The 6,968-nt window shown below is 34.4% G+C and overlaps 1 non-coding gene across 1 annotated transcript; it reads left to right on the top strand.

Annotated features, from left to right (window-relative positions):
* The first annotated feature begins 5,215 nt into the window (after positions 1 to 5,215).
* Positions 5,216 to 5,287, top strand: Trnaa-cgc. Its single transcript has one exon. It is a non-coding gene; the product is annotated as a tRNA-Ala (tRNA).
* Positions 5,288 to 6,968: the final 1,681 nt, after the last annotated feature.

Raw genomic sequence — 6,968 nt, forward strand, 5'->3', positions numbered from 1 at the left:
ACCTGGTTGTACATCATCATCATCACTCCCCTGCCCTTATCTCAATTATTTTATTTGGGGTCGGCGCAACATGTCATCTTCTTCCATACCTTCCTATCGGCCGCCATCTCACAAGAAACACTCTTTACAGCCATATCGTCTTTCACACAATCCATCCATCGTTTCTTTGGTCGTGCTCTTCCCCTATATCCATCCACATCCATGCTTAACGCCTTCCTTACCACATGGTTTTCATTCCTCCGCATAACATGCCCATACCATGACAGACGGTTACCACGTAGTTTCTCTGTAACCGGTGCCACTTTCAAACTTCCCCTTATATACTCATTTCTTACTCTATCCGCTCTCGTTACACCACACATACACATGTACAGGTTGTACATCAACCATACAAAAAAAAAACTCCTAAGGATGTGACTTTTATCATAGTCTTTTTTAAAAAAGATCGTTATTATCCATGACATTTTCAAAAAATAAGCAGTTACATCGAAGTTAACTTAAGCTATAACTGTCTTATAACTTAACAAGAAAAGCAATTACAACTTTGAAAAGAGTTTATTTCGCTGCAGTTCGTGTATTTTCAACAAAGTTGGTCATTCAATTCGCTCTTTTGAGGTAAAAATTGTTTTATGAGATTATATCGTTTAAGTTTTAAACTTTCGTGTATAATATGATTTGTCTACAAGAGTTAACCTGAAGTCTTTTGTGCTGTTTAGGTAGGTAATTACAATGAATCAAATTTAGGAAGATTCGATAAAAATCTTTTTCAATCCACCTATGGCTAGTTAGTGTTTATAAGTCTATAGCATAATCTATAATGAAAATGGATCAAATTTTATATTGGTTTTAAGGTGTTAATTGTGAGCGTAGTACTAGATACAAGTTTGTGAATTTTCTCTTTACTTTAACATACAAACGACAACCGTATTTTGACGTCATTGTAAGCTAAATGCATATTATGGCACTGTGGTTTACCAACAAGTAAACACAAAGTATTTGCTTTACATTAAGTACAATGAAGCTGAGCAAAAGACATTGTCAGACACGCACACTTTTGATTTTTGATAATACATTTCCATTACTTTTCCTTCAAATCTGTTTTCTTTTTGCGCTTTACCAAATGAATCCATTTTGTGAAATGTCTTATTTGCGCCACGGTTGTCGACATCATTGGTAAGACCCGTTTCAGTTCACCATCATATGAGCAAAATCGCTCTTATATGAAAAATTGCGGAAGAGTCTTGGTTAAAGAACACCAGGGGGCGATAAGCTAACGATCACTAATTTGCTAAATACCACTAAAAGTAGAAAAAGAAATGTATGGTATGTCATTATTCGTGTATTAGCTTCTGTTTCAAATAACGAATTTCCTATCGTTGCTGTCTTAGCAGTTACCAACCTACATTTAGTAGGTTAGCTCTATCTATAGCATGAGACGGGATAAATTGAGCCCATCAGTCACACATCGATGCAATGTCGGTTCATGGGTCGTTACGTCTATTGTGCCCATCCGATGAATATGCTTTTTATGTAAAAAATGATCGTCATTTTAAGGGTATGTGTTCGTCCCTTACAGATATTTTAACCAGTTTAATAAGATTCTAGAGGTTTTAAGATATTGTTTCACTACTAATTGAGAAGCATGAACAGGAGGAGTGCGATTACTTTAAGCTTAAATAAAAAAAATAAAATTATTTTAGTCGTTCTTTCTTAGGGCTTAATTCAACTTTTGTAATTGAGTGTTTAAAAAATGATCTTCGCAAACCATGAATATTCCAATCTCAAAAAAAGAACAGTTTCATGTAAAAATTTCGTAATATATCTAACAATATCATGCCATGCCAAAATGAGATAAACCTTTAATAATAACGTATTCTTTTGACGTATAAAAATATTAACATCATAATATTCTAATGGATTCTTTGATGTTTAAAAATGAACAATCCGGTACTAAACCTAAGTAGGTAATCCCCAATAATTGGGGCGTTACAGGAGCTTAAAAATTACTTTATCCAATCAATTTTCGAACCATTCCAGAGCTCGGGAAATGTGGGTATTTCGAATTGGAAACCAATCCGCGTTGGATTAAACAGCAACTAACTAGTTATTATTTTCGAGAATTGGAGAAATTAAATTTAAATCTGATTGGGTTTTTCGTTTTTATAAAAGCAATTTCCTTAAAAAAGGAAAATTATTTTCTTTTTTATTTCAGGTGAATCTGAAAATTTCCGACGACAAATCATTGAATTCTGCTGAAAGATGATTTTACAGCTTTATTTAATCACAGACTAGAGGAAAATGAGAAAGAGAGATCCTCTACGATTTTAATGTAATTGCTTCCCCAAAGTCAAAAAACATAGTTCAAGAGATCATAGCACAGAAAAAAGTCTTTAAAATTGCCTTGTCTTTGTTATATAGTAAATCGAAATACTATCGACCACATAAATTATTCCATTTTTTATGGAATCTTGGAAAACAGTTAGTAACGTTATTTGTAGAGAAAAAAAACAAGATTTTTGATTAGTAATATTGCAAATATCGACCTTGAAGAGATAGCTTTTAAGGTGACTTTGCCTTCAAATAAATTGCCTTTAGATACTCGGTAAGTTCGAGTTTCATTCACTATGAGGTAATCGGTGATATCATTTGCACTTATAAATATGTGTTACTGATATGATATAATTTGACGTTATATTAGTAATGATACCGGACTATAAACAGACGTTGTATTGACGTCTGTATACAGTCCCATACTTTTATATCAAATATTGAAACCAGTTGCGTTAGCCTGTCTAAGTTGGTATCTATTAACTGCGGTGAAGGGGCAGATGAAAAGATCAAATACTTGATCCTATACCATCGAAACGTTGTCTGTAAAAACCCGCTATTATCGATAAGACCTTGTGGCACAATTTAACTATTCATCTTTATCCAATACCGTATTTAGGTGATCCTATCTATCTAAATAAATAAAAACACGAATCAATTAGATGATCGATCTCAAATAACAAGAGAGCCGATGTCATCATCTATCTACGTTATATGTAGGTCTATAAAACGTTTTGTGCTGCAGATTTTATAGGAAAACTGATAATATCTAGAGAGGCTTTAGAGATATGAAGCCGCTCGAGCACGTACGAATCAAATATTTATGTCACGGCGCCGCCGTTACGAACTACTGTTTGGAAAGATATCTATTTTCGCTTCATTTATCTTTAGGATCCGTGTATATTGGTCAGGTACTTTTATTTGAAGTCGTAACATAGATTTTGGGTGGTATTCAAGCGTTTTGTTGCTGTCAATGCGGAATTAGTCTACTTTTGAGGAAAAAAATAAAGTCTCGTTGAATTTGTTTTCCGATGGTAATTTTATGGGAAGATGAAAAATGTAAACTCTATCGACTTTTTACGGGTGTAAAAGATAAAAAAAGAATGCTATTTCTGAGACACCGCTATCTATTTGTCTGTTTGCCGTCCGTACGTCACCAGGCTGAATCTTATATGAGCCATGATAACTGATAAGTTAATATTTTCACATATGATGTATTTCCGTTGTGGCCGTAACAACAAAAACTAAAAAAAAATTATAACATTTAATCAACGAGTTGCTCGCACTTGACCGGGCTTTGTTTTTTTTTTGAAAACTTTTTCGAAATGTGCCGTGAGGTTTTTCTTTCAAGTATTTACAACAACTACAATAAATCAAGTAATTCATACGAATAAATAAAAATCTATTAAAATGCAATTTATCTCAACGTTTTGAAATCCATCTCGATACCAGACAAATTGAAATGAGCTCTACATATCGCCTCGGGTTTCAATGAAGCAATCTATCAAATAAAAACATGCATCATAAAACTTTGACATTTTGTTTACATTCTAACGAGATGTACCTATATAATATTATTTTTTTACGTTACCGTGTAATGTCATCAAAGAAATATGTGATAATGGTACAACAAACTTTGACATAGGTAGAATTAAAAAAAGAGTCTTGATTATATTTGAATTTGTTGTTTTAAAAACTTTGTGTAGGTCTTATGCGGCGTTCTTTAGGCGTACTTTTTCCCCGTAGGAAATCATCAAATCTACGCTCTCTCACGCTTTGTGTTAAGCGGAATTGAATGTCCGACTTTTACTGACTAAAGCCCATCCATGTTCCTTCTTTTGCTCTTTGTATTCCAATCGGTTGGCAAGCTTCGGCTAAGCTTCGGGCTAAATTGGCTCCACAGAGCTTGCTGACATCACTTTGAGGCACGCGTGGAATACGAACTGTCTGACCGGTCTGACCGGGCTAGGTGTGCATCCACAACGTACCTTGGCCAGGAGTCATTACGTGGACGATGTCCGAAGTGTCTACCACGGTGGCTGGGACGCTAGGCTCTCTATCTCAAGCGTAATGTATTGTGAAATGAAAATTACGTAATAAAATCCGGCCTATTTGCAACTTCAGGCCATTTATAAGCAAAGCTATTTAAATCTCTACTAACAATTAACTCTTTTAGTCTCTCGTCCGAAAACTATTTTTGTATTGTATACGAACCTTAATGTTCGTTATTCATAAATGCTGTTAATACTATTCAGAGCACAGCAAGTTACATGATCTTAACAAGATCGAATACAGGCAACTACAGCTTATGCAAAGCATTAACCCGCACCTATGTACTTCTAACTTCACGTCGTCGGCAGCAATACTGTACGAAAATCGACCTTATTGCAATGAAATATAGATCTATTCTATGGTCAGCACAAAAGAAATAAACTTTTAATTTTCTTATAGTTGTTTCCACTGGATTTTGTAGTTAAAAATTAAAAACCCACATTTTTTACTATCATTCTAATCAAATTTTATCAAAATCGGTCCAGACATTTCTATAGTTGTAAATTGCATTGTCATCGGGTTTGAAGCGGCCGTGAAAATTTCAGCCTGGTAGCTTATCGGGAAGTGCATCAAAATTGAGTTGCAAAAATCCAACCGGAACGACAATCAAACAAGCAAGAAAAGTGAGTGTATAAAAACGATGGAAAATTAAAACAATATAGCTGTTGGATCTGCTCTTAGTTGGATTTTGTTCATGGCTTTTTGTACTTACACGTAACTGGTGACACTTTAATGAAAATAAATAAATTGATTAGTCATCGCAGGTGACTAAATTATTGATCGTTCACTTCATTGCGTTTTCAACTGATTCTATATTACGATCCTGTTCATCACAGGGGGTGTAACTCAGTGGTAGAGTGTCTGCTTCGCATGCTGAAAGTCCTGGGTTCAAATCCCAGCTCCTCCATTCATTGTTAACTTCACTGTTTTGTATTTTTGGAAATGAAAAAACAAACATTTTTTCGCACAATATTTATATAAAAGAAATGTAACATTAATAATTTAAGAAAAACACCTGCACAAAAACCAGATATCAGTATTCACTGAAAGAGTTGAAACAAGATTAGGAATCAACAATTATAATGACGCTAGCGGAAATGTATGTCTAATTTTCTATTACATACTTGGTTGTTTTTATAGGAGTGATTTCTGCTTTTTTATCACTTTTACTCATACATATCCCGTAATCCTATCAATCAATACGGACTATAATTACCTAATTAGTAATGAAATATGCATTAGTTTAAATTTTGCTATATTTGTCTACACACTGTGTCTATGTTTCTTTTTGTCATCTCCTGTCGCAGGACTGCTGGAAGAAATTTCTTGAGAAATAAGCTTTACCTTTGTACCTTCGGTGTTTTTATTTTTATACGTGTTTTACTCAATGTTTGTTGTGTGTACATAAATAAATAAATAAAATCTAGGATTTTGGCATTGAATTATTGTTTTAAGCATTACGGTATCGATAATCTTGATATACCTTTTGCAATTATTCATATTTAAGTTCCTTTCGAGCAACCAAAGATAGATCTCGATGGCGTGCCATTGGGGAGGTCTATGTCCAGCTGTGGACGAATATGGGCTAATGATGATTATGAAGTAACTTTAAAGAATCATGCCACCTTTAAAAACCGCTCTCAAAAGACTTGCATAGAATATTTATGTGAATTAAATATTACAAACGAACGATTCATAAAAGCATAAGTATTCAGAAAAGTTTTATTCATCATCCCTCACGTTAAACGTCCCTTTATTTGATTGTAACGTCAGCTAAACAGATATGACGCGCGTCAATCTGTCCCAGCCATTATAGTCGCCTAACAGCCATACTAAAAATGTAAGTACCACTGAAATTGATTGCCCCAGACTGCCTCAGATATTTTTATTATAGTACTTTAGCGCTGTAATGCATAAAATATATGTCAATAGTTATGTGACGTCACCAGCGTTCGTAGTGTCGGACGTTATAACCGCGGTAGTAAAAAAGCGATTTACTATGCATATTAATGGTACGTATCTACATTTATGTATGGTATGTTTCTAATGTTCTTCCAGATATGAAGATAATGAATGTGGAAACAAGTGATTCTTTAGAACGTCTTTTTGACGACGTGTATTATGACGTATTAAAAACTTAGATTGAAACTTTGACGACCTCCGTGGTCGAGTGGCGCATGCACCGGTTTCAAGGTGTCGCTAGCTCTGAGGTTCCGGGTTCGATCCCCGGTCGGGTCAATGTAAAAATTCACATTTCTACATTGTCTCGGGTCTGGGTGTTTGTGGTACCTTCATTGTATCTGAATTCCATAACACAAGTGCTTCAGCAACTTACTTTGGGTTCAGAACAATGTATGTGATGTTGTCCGCATTTATTTATATTTATAAAAAAGAAACTAGTTCTTTTGTTTTCTACTGGAAGGCAAATGATATCCTATGATATCTTAAACTTTAGATCAAAATCTAATAAATCTCTAGCAGGATCGTCGGTCACATTTTTGTCCCTAATTTTATATTGCATTCGAGTTACTGTTTTAATATAAGTAACACATTTGATATCTGAGAGCTGCAATCATATTACCAATATG

Source organism: Trichoplusia ni, chromosome 4, assembly GCF_003590095.1.
Source record: "Trichoplusia ni isolate ovarian cell line Hi5 chromosome 4, tn1, whole genome shotgun sequence".
NCBI classification, from domain to species: domain Eukaryota; kingdom Metazoa; phylum Arthropoda; class Insecta; order Lepidoptera; family Noctuidae; genus Trichoplusia; species Trichoplusia ni.